We start from the raw sequence: 21,136 nt of genomic DNA on the forward strand, positions 1-21,136 counted from the left end.
AAAAGAAAAAAAAAAGTCAAAAGTTAAAAATTACCAAAAGTAATGTGAAAAAGCATCCTGAGTAATTCTGGGATTTTATTTCAAATGGCATATCGGTGAGCCATGAGTGATCCAAAGGGTTTAGAAAAAGATACTTTCATTTGCAACCCTTCTGTCACTCGGCCAATGCATCTTTACTCTTTCTGTGCAGTTGTTGCATTATTATTAAATAGTTTACCCAGACCACTTGAGTATGTCATTTATTTAGCTCTCGCCGACCAGGCTGAAAACGGTGAACATGTACTATGCTCCTAAATTTGATTAAAATAATTCGGAACTCTTCAGGTTTTTGTAACAGCTGTACTTCCTTCCTAGTGCAGAGTACTTTACCGATGGCCAGAAGTGAACCTATTATTTATATCTTATCACCATTTATTTCCTGTTTGTAAAGCAGTTGTAAAATACTCTCTCATATACTGCAGCTTACAGATCTTATGAAGGTTAGAGGAAACGATTTCAACAGATAATCAGATGATCATTTCTCTTTTATGTTCATAAAAGCAAAACCTTGACAATAACTAACATGGAGGCATGGAAATGCCACCATTCAGGTACAGATTTTGCTTTCTCATTTTCACATCTCGAGGAAAGAGTACAGCTCTGTGTATATATTACTAATCTGTACTTATACAAAGTATAGTTAAAAAAACTTCTATGTAAGTATTATAAACTTGTTACAGTTAGTGTTGTCATTCACACCCTTTTAACGAGAGGTATGCAGGAAACCTGGCGCAAGGTCTGACACTACAGTGATGCCGTGTTTTCCCTACACGAAATCTCCTGCCCTTTCCACACTACAGTATCTTGTATATATATATATATATTTATATATAAGAATCTCGCTACAAGCAAATAACGTACATTGTTAAACAGTAAGAATAATGTTCAGACTGAACTTGCTTCTTGAACAGCGGGTTCGACCATGCCGACTTTTTCCATGAACGCCAATATAGTCTCTTCGTACTCCTTGCGATGCATCATGTAGTGGCTGACGTGTGGAGAGCCGTTAAAGCATTTCGTATAAACCTGGAAGAGAAGCGTCGATAAATAAGCCTGGTATTGAATTTGCCGCCATATGTTAAGTCTTAAGAACATTCACGTTAAACCTGGAAAATAAGCCTGGTATTAAATTCGCTGATGTATGTTAAGTCTTAAGAACATTCACCTTAAACCTGAAAAACAAGTACAGCATTGGATTGGAATTGGAATATAAAAGTTTGGCCAAAGGGCCAAGCACTGGGACCTTTGAGGTCTTGTCAGCATTGAAAATAACAATGAAACAGTTGTTAGGAGAAGGTGGATAGTAAGATAGTAAGAGAATATGTATGGAGGTACAGTAAAAGGAATGAAAATGGTTACAATTAGGGGCTGAAGAGAAGCGGCAAAGAATCTTCAGTAATGCCTACAGAGTACACAGGAGGTGCACTGATAGCGCTACCCCCATATAGGGTCCTGGGCTAGAATCGTATTCCAATCCAAATTTGCTTACCCATCAAATGATTACCGTCTCTAACTTTAATCATCAATTTGCATAATTTTGTTTTCTGTGGCCCCTAAACAGTGTCCCAAAAGTTTCTCCTCCTGTCGTCTTTAGTCCACATAAACTAGGGCATTTAGTTAGGAGGTTACACTAGTTTGCCTTTTACTTAAATTAGCTGGTTCCCTGTAGGGGGGTAGTGCTATCAGTGCACCTCATGCGTGGTGCACTGTTAGCATTACTTAACGTTCTTTGCAGCATTCCTTCGACCCCTAGCTGCAACCCCTTTCGTTCCTTTTACTGTACTGCCATTCATATTCTCTCGCTTCCATCTAAGCTCCACCCTCTTTTAAGAATCATTTCATAGTGCAGCTACGAGGTTTTCCACCTGTTACACTCTTGTAACCTTTTACTCCCAATTTTCCTTTCAGCACTGAATGACCTCATAGGTCTCAGCACTTGGCCTTTGGCCTAAATTGTATATTCTATTCTACTGTGCTCTAAATTAATTGGTTAGTGAGGGTTCTTCTACAGAACTTAGGTACAGGATAGAAGAATAAAATATAGAATTTAGGCCCAAGGCCAAGCACTGGGACCTATGGGGGTCATTCAGCGCTAAAAGGTAAATTGACAGCATAAAGGTTTGAAAGGTGTAACAGAAGGAAAACCTCTTAGCAGTTGCACTTTGAGTCCATTGTTAGGAGAGGGTGGAAAGAAAGAGGGAAGAAAGAGACTCTGAACAGAGGTACTGTACAGTCTTCTTCTTCTTCCCAGCTTGTTCCCATTTTTATATGGGGTCGCCGTTTTGGATGAGCCGTTTCCATCTATTTCTATCCTGCACTTCTGCCTCATCAATTCCCTTTTCACGCAGGTCTCCCCGCACACAGTCCTTCCATCTCTTTCTTGGTCTCCCTCTTCTTCTTCTTCTTCCCTGGACCTCCATCCCCATAGCATGTCTACCAGCATGGTCCTCACCTGCATTCGGGTCGTTTCGGCCATAAGCGCGTTTACGTGCAAAATGGGCGCCGTGTTTAGTACCAGCCCCTTGGGGAGGTACGTAAAACATGAAATAATAATGGTAAATACCATCCAAATACCATTTGGATGTTACGGCCTAAAGTGACTTACGGCCGAAACGACCAGGACCGCCTCATCTCTCCTCAACAGGAACGGATGTACGGTACAGTAAAAGTAATGAAAGGGGTTGCAGCTAGTGGGCTGAAGGGACACTTCAAAGAACCTTGAGTAACGCCTACAGTGCACTGCATAAGGTGCACTGATGGTACTCCCCCCCTACGGTAGTGCCGAGTTCCCCCTACGGAGGAACTGGGGCATATACTTACAGGTAGGCCCTTTGCCTCCCATTTCCGGTAGATGTAGGCGTTCATTGAGGGAGTGGAGATAGGGATCCCGATTTGAGAACATCACTAGGGCTGGCGTGTTGAGAAAGTTTTCGTGGATCAGTACACTCGCACTTTCGTAGTGAACAGTCGCGGTTTTATACTTCAGTCTCATGTACCATCTGTAAATAGAATGATATTATAGTGAACTAAATTTTTTGTGGCTTCAGTAAAGACAAAATGACTGTAGAAATTGTCAGCAAATTAATCCACATTGGCTAAAGTAAGTAATACACAATCAGTATAAAAATGACTTTATATACAAGTCTGTAATACTTTATGTAAAAGATCTTCAGATGTCAAGTTTATATGTACAGTATCGTCAGTATCTTGCCTTACAAACCTTTATTAACGGAATCATTATTTGTGTTGCTTGTCTTAGACTAAAGACATCCTCATAAACTACAAATGACCTCAAGTACTCAAGCTACTTTACATTTTTAAAGTTGTTGTACCTTAGGAAATATACATCTATCACACAAACCTATATTCTAGTGCTAGTTTTAATCTTATTTGGTTTGAAATACAATGTTTCTTCTGTAATAGTAAGGTCTGTTGACAAATGTAATAAAAATTAAGCTAGTTCTGTAACTATTACGAAGACACTAATTCATTCAGTGATATGTATGAAGTTGTAACCATAAACAAATATTGATGTTACTTGAAATTCAGGGTAGCTTGAGACTTTCAATTGAACTTAGATTACCATATTGCATTTCTTTGAACTTACATCAAGTGAACTTTTAAAAATTAATATTTTATATAATCTACAAAAATACAAAAATCTCCTCTAAATTTTAATAGCAGTCCTTAACCTTCTACCTGATGCTAACCTAGCATAGCTCTATCAGATCAGTAGTCTTTCTGAAGACTGGCCCGGTTCAGTAACCAACAATCATAATAATATTGCAAATATGCGTAAGTTTTTCCAATTATGGCTACCCCTAGATGCAATATAATTTGAGGAAAGTCTGCGGGAACTTTGTTTAACAATGACTACACTACAAGTTCCATTTTTTAATACCCAACAGGTTCCAGTTACAAAGGCCTTAATTATGGCAGCCATGGTAGATAGTGCCCTTCAAAAGTTACAAGATCAGAAGGGTCTGAAGTAACATCATGCACCATTACCTGCTGTTTCCAGTCTCAGAACACTTAACCGTCAATCACACTGGGACAGTCTTTATATTCATAAGTAAATTCTCATCCGCACTCTGTTTAGGTACTAGGAACCCGTAAAATATATGGTAGGAATTTAGTCTGTCTTTCATTTCTTTCCAGTGATGAAATTGGTCACCTCTGGAAGGGGTGAGTTAACGTTTTGCAGAAACTGAGATTATTACTCCATGAGACAGCTCTGGCAGCTGCTTTGAATACGAGGTCTACTTTTGCTGACAAATTTTGTTGACAAAAGGTACCACAAGACCCAAATTAATGTCCCTTAAAAGATAAGTTGGCTCTACTATAGATGCATGTCAGTGAAACGAAGTGTGACTAGGTCACAAATAGTTTTCAATAAACTGATTCTTTTGAATTTTTTCTCAAAATTATTCAAGAGCTACTATTGGTAATTTCTTCAGTCTGTATGAACTTTCTTGAAAATAGCCTGAAGACGTTTACAAGTCAGAAGCAGTTTCCTTGTGGTGCCCTACAATGTTTCACTGAAAAACTTGAGTTCTCAAGTCTTAAAATAACTCCTTCATGTCTTGTCAATTTTTACAGCTGAAAGCAGTTCCTCACTTTCATATCTCCTTGCTGCCTCTCTGCCACCAAGTTATCTGCTTCCTACAAATATAAATCATAGAGTACCTACAACCATGAGAATGTTCACCGACACTTTTTACTCCCTTACTCTAAATATTTCTTCATGCTAGCTCGCAGACCTTCGTGACTGGTTAGAGATGTGGGGAGGCCCTCTGGGATGCCTTGCAAATCAACGCCGCTGTCCCACACTTGTCCTACAAATCTGTTAAGTAAAGGTCCGTGCTTTTCCATGTCACTTTTCATCTGGAAAACAAGAAGGATTGCAATAACTTTCAGTTTGGTCAGTGCCAGTCTCTTGTGCATGATGGCTGAAATTTTCAGTATAAAAACCTTGACAAATTACAGTACACCTCTAGTACACTTTAGTTACAAGACTACAGACTGTAATGTTGGGTATTCAAGAAGTTGAGCTTCAACAGACTACAAGAGATTACAATTCAGTGTAAATTTGTTGATGTTTTTTGCAATGAAAAAACTAAAGAAAAAAAAATGCAGAACTTACCTTGACCATCACTTCCCCAAACATGTAGGCACCTACACTCAAACCATGAATCACCATGGGTGTGTGTGACGGATTTGCATGGAGAAAGTCCAGAACTTCATCTGCGACTAGCTGGAAAGACCAACAACACGTCACAATGATTTCATTGCTGATATTGGACTAAGAATTTCATGCTGCCACTCTTAGTAAAATGTCCTAAGGATACACTTGACAAAACTGCAGCATACAACTTTCGAAGTTTTTAAATAATGTTCTGTATAGTTCAAGAGATTGTCTCATAAATATGTATACAGTTCCTGTGCTTTAATTTATCAATGTAATTTCATGTAGCTAGCTTCCTGAGTTCCTGTTGTAGTTTTTGTTACTGTTGTAGTTTTTGTAATGATTATGAAAATATAATCAGGCCTGTTATTTTGATAGATGCTGTTTAAAGGGCTTTCTCATTCTGCAATGCAAATTATTGTTCAACTTACACAATGTTCTGTAGAACATATTGCAACTTATTAGATGTCATACAGTTAATAAGTTGCAGTATATTCTACAGAACATTCAGTGCAAGTTGAACTGTAATTACAGCGCAGAACAAGCAACCCCTAAAAAGAGCAGAGACAGCAAAATAACAGGCCAGATTATTATGTACATAATCAACAACAAATTAACAGCAGTAATAATAATAACTTCAAGGTTTACCTGAACACCTTTCGTGGGTCGTAACACCTCGAAAGGAGACACCTTGACTCCCAAGACGTCAATGCCCTGCCTGTTGTAGAAATCTGCGTACTTCCTAATGTGTCTGTCTTTCGCCATGAGCCAGCAGAACAGGAGAGTGAGTGGACGGTCTTTGGTACTCAGTATTTTGGCAACCTGGAAATAACAATAATCATAACATGTGGAGATCTGTAACTTTAGGGCTCAAATCTGATTCTTGACTGGTAAAGAAGGCATCCCTCTAGGGGGAGAGTGCTGTCAGTGCACCTCATGCAGTGCACTGTAGACATTACTTAAGGTTCTTCACAGCGTACCTCAGGCCCCTAGCTGCAATCCCTTTCGTTCTTTGGACTATACCTCCATTCATATTCTTCCATCCTCTGCTAACAAATGTTTCGTAGTACAACTGCGAGGCTATTCTCCTGTTACGCCTTTAAAACCTTTACTTTCGGTTTGCCCTTCAGTGCTGAATGACCCCATAGGTCCCAGTGCTTGGCCTTTGACCCAAACTTTATATTCCTGTTCTGATTCCATAACCTCAAATGACTGCTATTCGTTAGGGCTATCATCTGTAGACTTGTAATTAATGGTCTCAAATATTATTCTTCATTCTTAACTGGAGAATAAACAAGGTATATATACTATGAAATATTTGACAGCTTGTAGTGGAAATGGTCAGATACCACAATGATATATAACAAGGAGGAGGAGGGGGGGGGTCTTCTTACCTCTATCGTGTCCTTAGGAATAGGTACGTCACTAGCTGTGAAAAATTCCGTATGTTTGGAGAGCTTGTAGGAATGGTAATCGCGAGCGAGCACTATAGTTGCACAGACGGGGGAGGCTACCAGTCTAGACGTCAGGGGAGTGTATAGAGCTACCTGAAAGTGAGATGAATTTTAATATTTATATAGAACATATTATTATTGATTTATTTATGCCATTTACTGTCATTTTATTTTTCTGTAATGATTTATGCGTTAATAGTTGGGAAAGTGGATAAAGTTTATTTATTTGCAAGAGCTCAATCATACATGATAAGTCTTTTGAATAAAATATATAATTTTAACAATAATACTTTGTCAGTGTAATAATTTTAAACTGTAACTTCCATCATGCAGGGAGGTTTTCACATAAAAAAAACTTATACTTTTTCCTGATTAGTCAAAATAAAAAAGACGTGCTATCGATACTGAAACCAAAAAATATTTATTCAGCAATTTTCACACAATAAATCAAATTAACGATACAATATCCACATATTTCCATTTGTATGTGTGCAGCAGCCTATGACTCAGATCTCAAAATGACTCAAGACGAGTTTCTCTTGTATTCATCAGAGGAAATGATGATCTAGTAGAATTAATTTTGCGTCACTATGGAAATTCCTTTATCATCCTGATTAGTCAGTGGGGGAATTAAAAACTGAATGCTTGTCAATGTGGGAATCCAAACTGAATGCACGCCAATAGGGAATTCAAATTCGAATGCATGCCAATGGGGAATTCAAATTCGAATGCACGTAAATGGGGGGATTCACAATCGGATGCACATCAATAAGGGGCATTCAGAATCAAATGCACATCAATGGGGAATTAAAATTCGCATGTGCACAGCAATGGGGGATTCAAGATCGGACACACATCGAAGGGGGAAGTCAAAATAGAATGCTCTGTCAATTGGGAATACAAAATGAAATGGACATCAATGGGGATTTCAAAATTGAATGGACGCACTGCTTTAGGGGTCAATATCTTCACTCGGGCACTGTCATGACGTCACACTGCCCTGTGCCACAAGTTCTTCCTTTCCAGTATTGTAAATGTGTGTAACAGTCGTCCTGGCAGTGTTAAGGCAGCCAAATAGGATGCCCTACACTGACAGATGGCACTGGAAAGGAAGGGCCTCATAGCCAGAAAACACCTTTGCAATACAGGAAGTCCCCGGGTTACGTCAGGTTCGGGATACGTCGTTCTGGACTTATGGCGCCCTCAACCCCAATTTTTCAGTGCCGTAAGTGGATTTACGGTGCTGTTACCCGGACTTCCGCTGCTGTAAGTGCTATTTATCCCCATTATAATTATGATGCTTTGGGTTATGGCCATTTTCAGCTTACGACGTGCTGCCGGGGAGGGGACCCCTGCCATAAACCGGGGACTGCCTGTACATATAATTAAATGCGCTATAATAATTTTCAGTCTTACCTTGCTATGACTACAGAGCAATGTGGAAGCCTTCCCCCTGCAGCTTCCCATCGCCATGGCAACCGGTCGGATCTGGAATATCATTTTGGTGGCTTTGGTGGGTGTCGATTGTCAAAGAGGGGAATTTGATGGAATCTGAAAGAAGGAAAGAAAAAAGGGAATTTCATTTTTGGTTTCATGTTCATTAGAGTCTTCTATTTTATAAGGCAACCAAATTTTGCAACTGGAAATTGAATGATCATGTTAATGGGAAATTCAAAATTTATTGCTCATGTCTACTGGAAATTCAAAATTAGATACTCATGTCAGTGGGGAAGTTAAAATTGAATACTCATATCATTGGGAAAGTCAAACTCATACACTCATGTCAACTGGGAATTCAAAACTGAATGCTCATGTCAATGGCTTATTCCAAATCAAATGCTCATGTCAAAGGGGAGGTCAAAGTCATATTCTCATGTCAACTGGGAATTCAAAAGTGAATGCTCTTCTCAATGGGAAAGTCAAATTGAATACTCATGTCACCAGGAAATTCAAAATTGAAGGTTCATGTCATCGACAGGATCCAAAATGGAACTCTCATGCCAATGGATTGTTCGCAATCAAATGCTCATGTCAACTGGGAACTCAGAACTGAATACATATGTCAACTGAAAACTCAAAATTGAGCACTCATGTCAACGGTTTATTCAAAATGAAATGTTCATGTCACTAGGGGAATTCAAAATTTCAATGCATGTGTAAATGGGGAATTGAAACTTGAATGCTTGTCATTGGGGGAATTCAAAATTGAATGCACATCCATGGAGGAATTCAAAATTGAGTAGATGGCAATGGGGGGAATTCCAAATTGAATGCACGTCAATGGGGGAATCCAAATTAAATGCACTCCAATGTTGGGAATCCAAAAGTGAATGCACACAAATATAGGCTGGGAATTCAAAATTAAATGTAAGTCAATGGGGAATTCCAAATTGAGTGCACACAAATGTTGGGAATCCTAATTGGATGCACACCAATGTGGGTTGAAAATTCAGAATTGAATGTATGCCAGTGTGGGAATCAAAATTGAGTGGACGGCAATGGGCGAATTCAAAATTGAATGCATGCCAATGGGGAGTTCAAAATCAAATGCACATCAAAGGGGGTATTCAAAATGGAATGTATGTCAATGTGGGAATTAAAAATTGAATTCACATCAATGGGGAATTAACAGTTGGATGCACGTAAATGGGGAATTGAAAATCGAATGCATGACAATGGGGGAATTCCAAAATCGAATGCATGTTAATTGGGGAATACAAAATACATGCACATTAGTTGGGGAATCCCAAAATTGAATGCAGTTTAACTGAGGAATTCAAAATCAAATGCACATCAATGGGGAATTCAAATGCACAGCAATGGGGAATTCAAAATCAAATGGACATCAATGGGGAATTAAAAATTGAATGGATGTCAATGGGAGAATTAAAAATCAAATGGACATCAATGGGGAATTCAAAATTGAATGGATGTCAGTGGGAGAATTAAAAATCAAATGGACATCAATGGGGAATTCAAAATTGAAAGTATGTCAATGGGGGAATTCAAAATAGAACGCTCATGTCAATGTGGAAATTTAAAATCGATTACTCATGTCAACTGGGAATGCAAAATTGATTACCCATGTCAGTGCAAAATCAAACTCATGTGAACAGGGGAATTCAAAATTGATTACCTATGTCAATGCAAAATCAAACTCTCATGTCATCAGGGGAATTCAAAATTGAATGCATGTGTCAACAGGGAATTCAAAATTCTAAATCAGAGGAATTCAAAATTGAATCCTCGTGTCAGCGTGGAAACCAAAATCAAACGCTCATGTCAATGGGGCGGGGGATTCAAAATCAATGCTCATGTCAACGGGAAAGTCAAAGTTGGGCGCTCAAGGCAACTGAGAATTCAACGTGGAACGCTCATGTCAACTAGTAATTCAAAACTGAAGGCTCATGTCAGTGTGACATTCAAAATCTAACCTACATTTCAAAATGAAGCTCGAAATTGTATCAACTTATTTACACGACACTGGAAATTCAGTCCTTTTTTTGCAATATACCTAAAATAATCGATTATCCGTATTAAAAATAATTCAAAAAAGAATCTATGTTAAAATGACAATAAAGAATGATTATATAAGAATGATTATATTCAGGTCAGATACTGAAACCTTATCTATCTCAAAATCTATGACGATAATCTGATTAAAATCTCTAGGTATATTTTTTAAAGGTTATATCTTACAAACAAACAAACGCACACACACAAAACCCTGCACATATTTGATTCAATTTATCATTATATTTATAAGGATATTTTACAAACAAACAAAATAAGGCTGATTAAATTCTATAGGTATTTTTAAAGGATATTTTCAAACAAACAAACACACCAGTTCACAAATTTGATTCAATTCTATAATTTTTATTTATAAGAATAATTTTACAAACAGCTTTATAGGCTCAAGGTTTATTCGTCAGTCCTTGGTTTTCATTATACTTCCATATCATCATCAACATCATCATTATCCACAGCTCCAACAAAACAACAAAAGCAACAATAAACAACAACAAATAATGATAACTTATCTACCCAAGATAAGAAACAACGCACAATAACGCCACTTAAAAAAGTTATTTTTCTTAGGAAAATTACGGCAATTCCATCTAACACTATTTAAAATTGATTACCATCAACTTCTGATTAACGGAATGGAATGGGACCTAAGAGGTCATTCAGCGCTGGATAGGAAATTGACAGTAAAAAGGTTTGAAAGGTGTAACGAGAGGAAAATCTTTTGCAGATGCACCACAAATCAATTGTCAGGAGAGAGTGGATAGCAAGATGTTAGAAAGATAATATGAATAGGGGTTAATGCCTACAGTGCACCGCATGGGGTGCACTGACGGCCCTAACCCCCCCTACGGGACCTTGAAAAAATTGTCATTCTCTAAATTAGATTTTATTATTAAAGAATAAAAAACGAATTTTATTAATATATATCGACTGTGGAGCTTCGTCTGACCTAAATGTCCTTCTGAAAAACGGTATTATAATTTTTTTTGTCTGAATAAAAAAAAAAAATTCATGCAGACACAAATTGACCTTCAATTGTCTGACTGACTAATTTGTCGACATCCAGGAAATTCGTTTTTAGTTTTCTGTAAAAGAAAACTACTGTGCTGGCTTTGTCAGTCCGTCCGCACTTTTTTTGTCCGCATTTTTTTTTAAATGTCTAATGTACATTTTAAAATACAGGTCTATTGCATATTGTAAAATGTAGGTCTAATGTATGTTTTAAAATACAGGTCTAATGTATGGTTTAAAATACAGGTCTAATGTATGGTTTAAAATACAGGTCTAATGTATGTTTTAAAATACAGATCTAATGTATGGTTTAAAATATAGGTCTAATGTATGGTTTAAAATATAGGTCTAATGTATGTTTTAAAATACAGGTCTAATGTATGTTTTAAAACATAGGTCTCATGTATAGTTCACTATATGGGTCTAATGTATGTTTTAAAATACAGGACTATTGTTGATTTTAAAAATGGGTTATGTTATAGGTCTAATGTATATTTTACAGCATAAGTCTACTGTATATTCTTAAACAGGCCTACTGTACGTTCCACTACATAGGTCTAATGCATTTCATGAAAAAAATCAGGTATAAATAACGGAATAATAATAATAATAATAATAATAATAATAATAATAATAATAATAATAATAATAATAATAATTAATAAATGATTATGATTCGTCTGCAAATCAAGTGTTTAGTTTTGTCATCATCGCTACCACGAGAGTTCAACGCTCAAGTGGCGTCGATAACATAACCCCTATCTAAAAGTCTAAGTACACTAAACGTATGTGCGCGCGCACGCACAAACAGAAGCACACACACGCATATATATAATATATATTATAATTATGAAAAAAAAAAAAACATATTATTAAGATTATTTTAAGGAAAAAGTACATTTTCCTGCGTCACGTATAATCACACCTGTGATCTGATCCCAAGTGAACACCTGCAGTTCTCTCTTCTCTGCAACTGCTGTTGACAGGTGTTTCTAGTGAACCTGTGCTTTTACAACAACAACAACAACAACAACAGCAGTAATAATAATAATAATAATAATAATAATAATAATAATAATAAAACCAAGTCTTAACTAACTGCAAATTCATCCTGCTTACTTCAACACATCTTGTTAAAAAGACAATGTTTTCTGACATGCAAATCTATCTGTCTATCTATGTATATATATATATATATATATATATATATATATATATATATATATATATATATATATATATAATATATATTTAAATTATCAATTCGAGTCTCTACGAGGCAGAAAAACATGTCTGTGCGTATATTTGTTTTTTAAAATTTATTTTCACACCAGTACAAACCAGTTACACCAACCTACTACGCGCTATAGCTGACTGCAAGTGATCGATAGACAGCTATAACTTCCTAGTTGGCAACCAAAACATTTGTTTGTGTATGTGTGTGTGTGTGTGTATGTGTAGGGTTATATATATATATATATATATATATATATATATATATATATATATATATATATATATATATATATATAAAAACTGTAAATAGAAAAGTATTAATTGAGAGTTGTCAATGTGAGTCTATGTCTGGATACCACATTGTGTCTAGTCGAAGGTTTGTGCATAACCGTTTGTTTCTGAAGGCTAGCCAGTGCGTGCATTCGTGCGTGCGCAAACGCACACAAATACACACACACACACACACACACACACACACGCACACCCTCTCTCTCTCTCTCTCCAGTGGCCGTGATACTCGGCCTTTTCAACAAGAAGGTCTGAGTTTGCCCTTATCAAGAGATTAAGGAATACCGATATATGTCATTGTAAATATAATGTTGTATGATTGTGGACTGTATATTTGCGATTGTATTTTGTTTTTATGGCAATGAACCAAATTTAAGTTAAAAAGGTTCATTATTATTTGTTAATGTTTGGTTAAATTGATAGAAATGACAAAATAACAAAAGGATATCAGATCTGTTTAGAATTCAGAGTTGGGAGTGGGCAAATATACATAGTCAAAATATACACACATACGTATGTAGCCAGATATACATGCATACATAGCCAAATATACTTACATAAGTAGCCAAATATGCATGCATATAGACAAATATACATACATACATAGCCAAATATACACGCATACATAGCCAAATATACGTGCATAGCCACATATACAAACATACATGGCCAATATACATACATACATGGTCAGATATACATACATGTACATATTCATATTCCTAGCCATGGGTTCTACACTCTGGATTTTGTATAGGCCTATTCATACACTTGCAGGCATACTGTATATGTATACACACCACCAGCAATTCAAAAGCAAATATTCATACACTGTGCGTATATATACACAAAGCAATTCATACACAAACACTTCTGCCTATAAATTCACAACGTTTTTACTCCAATTTTATTAAATATACTAAAACTACTCTCTCCTGGTTGGCTGGTTTAGAGTAAGTTGGCTTATGCCAGCACGGGCTCTTGCTTCAAGGCTGCCTGTAAGGTTGGCAAGAGTGTGATAGTGTAGGAGGCTTAGTGTGGACCCTAAATCTCTGACCAACCAACAAGTTTTCACTGATATCAAGAAAGCAAATAACTTAGAAGTCATAGGCCTATGCTACTCAACTTTCTAGACCTATCTATCTTTCTCATTCACGATTACAAACTATAGGTCTTTTTTTCACCAATTTATCCTCTTCCTCCATTCTTCCCATGTGGCCAAACCATCCCAGAACGCAATAACGATCCATCCTTCATCTACGCAAAATATTTGCGCTTATTCTAAGTATCTAAACATTCCTAAACCTTAAAGTTCATACGTCACAACTTACGCAAGCTTCAACCTTGGCTAATGTGACGCAAACATAAGCATTAATTTGATGTGTCTGCGTTGCCAAGCAAACATTTGAACCATCAGAGACTGAGCAACCGGCATTCCAGAATTAGAATGCAGCAGCAGATTACAGCATCATCTTGCCAAGCAAACCGGTTCAGCAGGTTTTTTTATATTTTTTTTTTTCGGAAACACGAAAGCAACTATGGCTCCATGCCAAGGTTATAGTCGTCTTGACATAGGCTGAGTACCTATTGGCAACTCCTATAAGAACCAGTTATGGCGTATGTCTGTGAATCTGGATGGCGCGATTGCCTTTTTATATATATAAAACGTGTGCGTACTTGCGCGCGCGCAGAAGTTATGGTGGAAAGCTTGAGACGAGAGAGAAACGAACGGAAGTCGAGGAGACATCTTGCAACGTTGCAAGCAGGAATGTAGAGTGTTCCGTTCCAGCCTCTGTCTTTGTCCTTCACGAACACACGCGCACATCCAGAAGAGAGAGAGAGAGAGAGAGAGAGAGAGAGAGAGAGAGAGAGAGAGAGAGAGAGAGAGAGAGATTTCGGTGGTTCTCTTTCCCCAGCTAATAATTATACAGTTACGTCATATTTAATTAAGCAGTTTTGTCATCGTCCTACATACATACACACACACACCCAGAGAGAGAGAGAGAGAGAGAGAGAGAGAGAGAGAGAGAGAGAGAGAGAGAGAGAGAGGTTTCGGTGATTCTCTTTCCTCAACTGGTAATCATGCAGAGTTTTGTGATCATCTTACACACACACACACACACACACACACACAGAGAGAGAGAGAGAGAGAGGGCTACGTCGATTCGATTTCCCCAACTTTTAATTATGCAAAGTCAATATTCAGCGCTATATTCGTCCTTCACCGGTCACAAGAGCTGACTCACTCACTCCATGACTGAGGCCAAAGATTACTGACGTCAGGATTAGGAGGAGAAGAAGGAGGAGGAAAAGAAGAAGAAGAAGAAGAAAAATCACTATTCTATAAATAAACAAAGAAGAGAATAAACGAGAATCACTGATAAACACTCGAGCGATCACTTAGGCCTATATCCGAACAATTCGTCAGTGAAATGTGACCTTAACTCAGGTCACATAATAAATTGAAAACAGAGGCGACTTCACGGTCATGCGTTCTCGTATATCCACACAAATTGCCCAAGAAAAGGCTGCTTTAAGGCATTCATGCACTAAGCCGTTGCATGTGGGCCAAGCGCTTCGTGCAGAAGAGGTTGGTTGCCTCAGGGAGCGAGTCTAGCTAGACAAGTGTAGACTCATACCATCTTGATAAGGTGTCATTTTTCCTTTCAATTTCTGTCCAGAATGGAGTAGGAGGGGGTTGAAAGGTGTGGAGAAGGGGAAGGGGGTTCTAATCCCCTCATAAAACTATTATTACATCAGGAGTACAGTAAAATATGTGCCCGAAGGAATAGTCTCGACTCATGCTGTTATGATGTAGCGTAATTTTTATTTCTGTTTCTACCCAAAAATGGGGTAGGAGGTGGGTTGAAAGGTATGGATAAAGGGGAGGGGAGGGATTTTAACCCCTTAATAAAACTATTATTACATCTTTGACCGAAAAATTAATTCAGGAGTAACCTGTTTGAACGAGAGGGCCTAGACTCATGCTGTTTTGATGTAGCGTCATTTTTCTCTCTATTTCTATCCGAAATGGAGTAGGAGGTGGGTGTTGAAAGGTATGGAGAAGGGGGTTGTACCCCCTTCAATAGAACTACTACTACCAGAACCTACTACTACATCCTTGACGGATAAATTAACACAGGACTAACATACATATTTGAAACTATCGAGCATGACACTGGTTTAAGGACTTTCAAAGTTCCCAATTCTACACACACGTATTCACAAGAGTATATAGGCAATGTGGTGTCATTATGAAAGTGCTTTTGTGTACAATACATGTGTATAAAGGGTATAGCCTACACATTTACGTACATACATACACACAAACATGAGAACGTTTTTCATTCTTTCTGATAAGGAAAAGTGTGCGGATGTGAAACTGTGAACGATGACTCATTTCCCGAGTTAGTTATCTGTCAACAGCACTAAAGGAGAACCGTTATTTTTATCCTAAATATACTGGAAATATTTGAACAGTCACCCTTAACATCAATCATACAAAACAAGCGAACATGTGGTTAAAAAAAATCCATTTGGCATTTTTGTATTAAATATTCAAGTAGTATCGACAGTTAAAAAGATATTTCCATTTTCAATAAATTCAATGTTCTAATGCTTTACCCTTTATGTACAGAGTACGGTTTAAAAGATATTTCCACCTTCAGCAAACTCAATGAGAAAAATGCTCTACCCTTGATGCACGGCTTAGTGTAGGAAGCATTTTTATTATATACATTTTATGGAAAGCATTGCTTCTGACAATAACAGTGGGTATCAGTTAGGCCTATATAAACAACACAATATGTTTGAAGTGACTAAGGAAATAAGTGAAAAATAGATTATTCACCATTTATATAGGCAGTTCTTTAGACCTATGTCTGACAAGAGACCTGTTACTAAGCTAAACTATTTATTTTCCAGCTCCTAAACCAACGACCATAAAGTTGAGGCCTTTTTTTGAGGGCTCCAGCTTTATCAAGATCTACGGAGGCCATTAGTGGCTGCCAAGGGCTACCCTGTCTCTCCTACACACAAGGCAAGCTCTAGGACAGCTAAAAAAGTGGCTCCACTAAAGCTTCTACTCTTAACCTAACACGTCTACACAGGACTTTTTCATGCAAGGTGAGGTTCTTCCTTAATCATTTGGCTTAAACAGCCTTCAGCTGAGACTAGTAATTGTTCATTATATTTCTCTTTACAAGATTATTAATTATGGTTTTTTTCTAGCAGGGTAAAGTTCCTTAAACTCTTGACTGAACAGCCCTCAACTGAGACTAATAATTTCGCTTTATTTTTCTTCTTCCTAGTTTATTAAGATTTTTCCTTCTTTCTCTTTCGTTTTGTTTTGTATTCTTCTAATTCTACTTCTGAGTCTTATCATCCATCTCTTGCGCTTCTTTTTAAACCTTTACAGCTTTTTGTGAGCAATTCATTAGACCTATCAGATGCTTAAACTACACAAGTGGAAGGTTGAACCGAGTACTGACTGCCTTTTGCCAAGCAAAAAACCTTACAAGGGTGTAATACAAGGGATAGTGGGTTATAATGAAGCCTGTAAACCATTACAATAGGCAAGAAAGTGACACTAAGACTGAGGTGGTTATATATAATGAGTATTATAAACAAAAATTCAACAAATAGATTAAAAAGGTCTCATTGTAAGTGAATGCCTGAGCCTAAGCAATCGAATTGTGTGTACTATGTTACTTTATAAGGAGAAAGCCTGCGTCTCTCTCTCTCTCTCTCTCTCTCTCTCTCTCTCTCTCTCTCTATCTATATATATATATATATATATATATATATATATATATATATATAACGAGAGAGAGAGAGAGAGAGAGAGAGAGAGAGAGAGAGAAACTTATTAAAAGTCATAACTAGAGGTCAGAACGGCACTTATCAGGTATTGCTGAAACTATACTTTGACAATATAACAAGTTCCTTAAGTCAGTTGGTAAAAAAAATAAATTAAAAATAAACTGAAAATAAAATAAGATAACTAACTACTTTTACTAACCCCTATACCAATTCGACAACTAGACTAAGACCACGTTAACATTTGTGTTCTTGAGACTAATGGTTTTTAGGCATCTACTGGAAAAACTAGTACTATTGGGAGTCTCTCTCTCTCTCTCTCTCTCTCTCTCTCTCTCTCTCTCTCTCTCTCTCTCTCTCTCTCTCTCTCACGTGCACACATACACCTACACCGAACGTCCATCATGCAGAAACCAAGATGCAATCGTGTTAGGCCAAAAGGCAATATTGCCACTTATGGGGCTATGTATATATTATATGACTTGGGGCTAAGATCTATAGAAGAATTTTGTTCAGTGTCACAGTTAAGGAACACAGACGGGTCATTACAGTTATATTACCATACAGTTTGGTTACCTGTTTATGTAGTTTTTTTGTAGGCCTACTGTTTATGTATTTTCTCATAGGTCTACCTGTTTATGTAGCTTCTAGTAGGCCTACCTGTTTATGCAGCATCTTGTAGGCCTAGATGCTTATTTAGTGTCTTGTAGGCATACCTCTCTGTGTAGGTTCTTGTAGGCCTACTTATTTGTGTGGAATCTTGTAGGCCTATCTGTTTATCTAGCATCCTATAGCCCTTCTGTTCCACATAATACTGCCGTATTATAGCAACACAGTCTTCATATCATTGCACGAATATATCTAAAAAAAAAAAAAAACTCCATTTTCCTGATATTGGCCTAACAATCAGAGGTTTCAAAATCGTAAATTTTCAACTAATCGCGAAACATAAGCCTAATCGACTCTTCCTACAACTGTGCTTGTGACTAGACGAACAAGTCATCTCTGACCTTATTCCTGGAATAGCCATATGGTGGTATGTCGAAATGATTTCTTTCAAATGGTGCCATCCGCTTTTTCCAGAATCGCCATTAGTGCAAATTGATGTCTTCACTAAATGTTCGGTGGCAGTGGTGTATCGCTTTTTGTTATCAGATATATATATATATATATATATATATATATATATATATATATATATATATATATATATATATATATATACATATATATATATACACACACACTTATATATAAACCACACAGCAATGTTATGTTGGTGTAATTGTAGAACAAGTTCAGTAATGGAATACAATGATACTAGATATGAGAAAACTAAATAAAAAATAAAATTTTTAAAGGCTTCAATTACTAATTAACCAAAAAATTTACATTTGACAAGTGAAATGTTTAAAACAGTACTAAAGATTGACATTTTATTTCGAAGGGGTATTAAATTATACGTCCCATCAATATACCTACTAAATTTGTAAAAGGATATATATAATATATTATATATATATCCTTTTACAAATATATATATATTGATCCTATTATATATATATATATATATATATATATATATATATATATATATATATATATATATATATATATATATATATATATATATATATATATATATATATATATATATATATATATATATATATATATATATATATATATAATCACACCACTGAGCGAAATTGAATAAACCCAGTTGGGTCAAATAAGTGACAATAGGCCTTCTATTATCCATCCTTAGATGTCTCAAGAGTGAATTGAAATACATTCCACGGGTTTCAGTAGTAAATTCAAATAAATTCTAGATGTTCCAAGAGTAAATTCAAATAGATTCTAAAGAAATCAAGCCTAAATTCAAGTAAATTCAACAGCTTTATGACGAAACTGATTAAGCCAAAAACAATGACACAACAGCCACTTATCGAATTAACCAAATTAGGCCGATATAAATCCTTTGAAAAAATCTTTTAAAGCAATGTGGAGACCCTTCCATTTTACAAAACCTTTTTACTCTGGAACCCACAATCTCCCTAGAATAATTCCAAGTCATGAATATAGCGACTTTATGATGAATTTTAAGTCTAAAATTTGGAAACAGCCACTTCTCGAATGAAGAATTTGGAAACAGCCACTTCTAGAATTAACTAAATTAACTGAAAATCTTACATATAGCAATATGGTTTCCCATCCATTTTTTTTAAAACCTTTCACATTAACAATTCCTTAGGCCCATGTGATGATCTCTCCCCCCCCCCCATACGCCTCAAGCTAGACGAAAAGACCCACCAGGGTGATTGGGTCCACAGTTAGCAACAACTTTTAGGCCTAACGGGAACTAAATACCAGCTCGCGTTGCCAATTTCGTCTAATTCTTAGAAAATTTCGGTTCAACTTGATTGCAATATTTTTCAAAGAGACTGTTGATTGTTGTTTTAGGTCTGAAACTAGGATTTTTTTAAAATACATATATATAAAAAAGTTAGACTAAGCCTCATAGGCCTAACCTGAGGTGTATACTGACAGAGGTCCAGTGTTGCCATTTTCTTGAAAATTTTGATTTTATTTCAAATTTATGATGATTTTCACAGGGAGATTGGGTTGTTACTTAGGGCTAAAATAATGGATCTTGCTGAAATATATAAAAAAAAGTAGACTAGACTCACAGGGGAAGTGTTGTTGAGCCACGATGCACGAAAAACAACAACGGAAATACGTACCGTACGAATCCTTGCGATACCGGCTCACATGCTGTTGCGCCGTTTAAATATTCAATTATTAATCCACACTGTTTGATTTCCCACTAAACAACAAAACAAAAAACAGACACAGAAAAACGAAACAACTACACCGCAAGCAAAACAACACACAAACACACCTAGCCGGTGTTTGCGTGGTCAATGCACAGCGGCTGTCTCTCTCTCTCTCTCTTTCTCTCTCTCCTAGTGACGTCACTGCCGCTAGTCTCACATTCGAAATCCCTCGTTTAAGGAGCCTCTAAAACACCCGTCCTCCGATCAAATCCGCCATACAATGTCCGTAGGACGACTGTGCGATTCCCCCCTCTCTCTCTCCGCGATCGACGGCCGAGTGTGTGTTTTTTAACTCATTATTCGACGGATCTCCGAAGCAGACTCGCCGTCGACGCTCGCTCCCCGTTATCGAGCTCCGTGTGTGCTTGCTAGGAGGAGGAAAGGAGGACGAGTTGCCAGGCGCCTCTAGCCAGATTCGACTTAGCAGTTATCTCTCATTAATGGATAACCATCTCTGATATACACTCCCAATGTATAATCTAATCAACATCATTCATTAAATCACAGAGAGCCGGTTTGTTAAAACATTCGTTAAACGGTTAGATAGACAAAATGGCATCATATCTAGGGCTGACCAAATTCGACTTACAGCTATATCTCTCATTCATGAATAACCCTCTGTCTTATACATTTCCAGTGTATAATTGAATTGATATTATTCATTTAAGCACAAAGAGTCGATTTATTTAAACGTTCGCTAAAGGATAAATAGACAAAATGGCATCGCATCTCGAATG

General features: G+C 36.9%; 1 pseudogene; it reads right to left on the minus strand.

Annotated features, from left to right (window-relative positions):
• Positions 1 to 696: 696 nt before the first annotated feature.
• Positions 697 to 20,391, minus strand: LOC136828143 (uncharacterized; annotated as a pseudogene).
• Between the last annotated feature and the right edge of the window lie 745 nt (positions 20,392 to 21,136).

This window comes from Macrobrachium rosenbergii, chromosome 42 (genome assembly GCF_040412425.1).
Source record: "Macrobrachium rosenbergii isolate ZJJX-2024 chromosome 42, ASM4041242v1, whole genome shotgun sequence".
NCBI lineage: Eukaryota > Metazoa > Arthropoda > Malacostraca > Decapoda > Palaemonidae > Macrobrachium > Macrobrachium rosenbergii.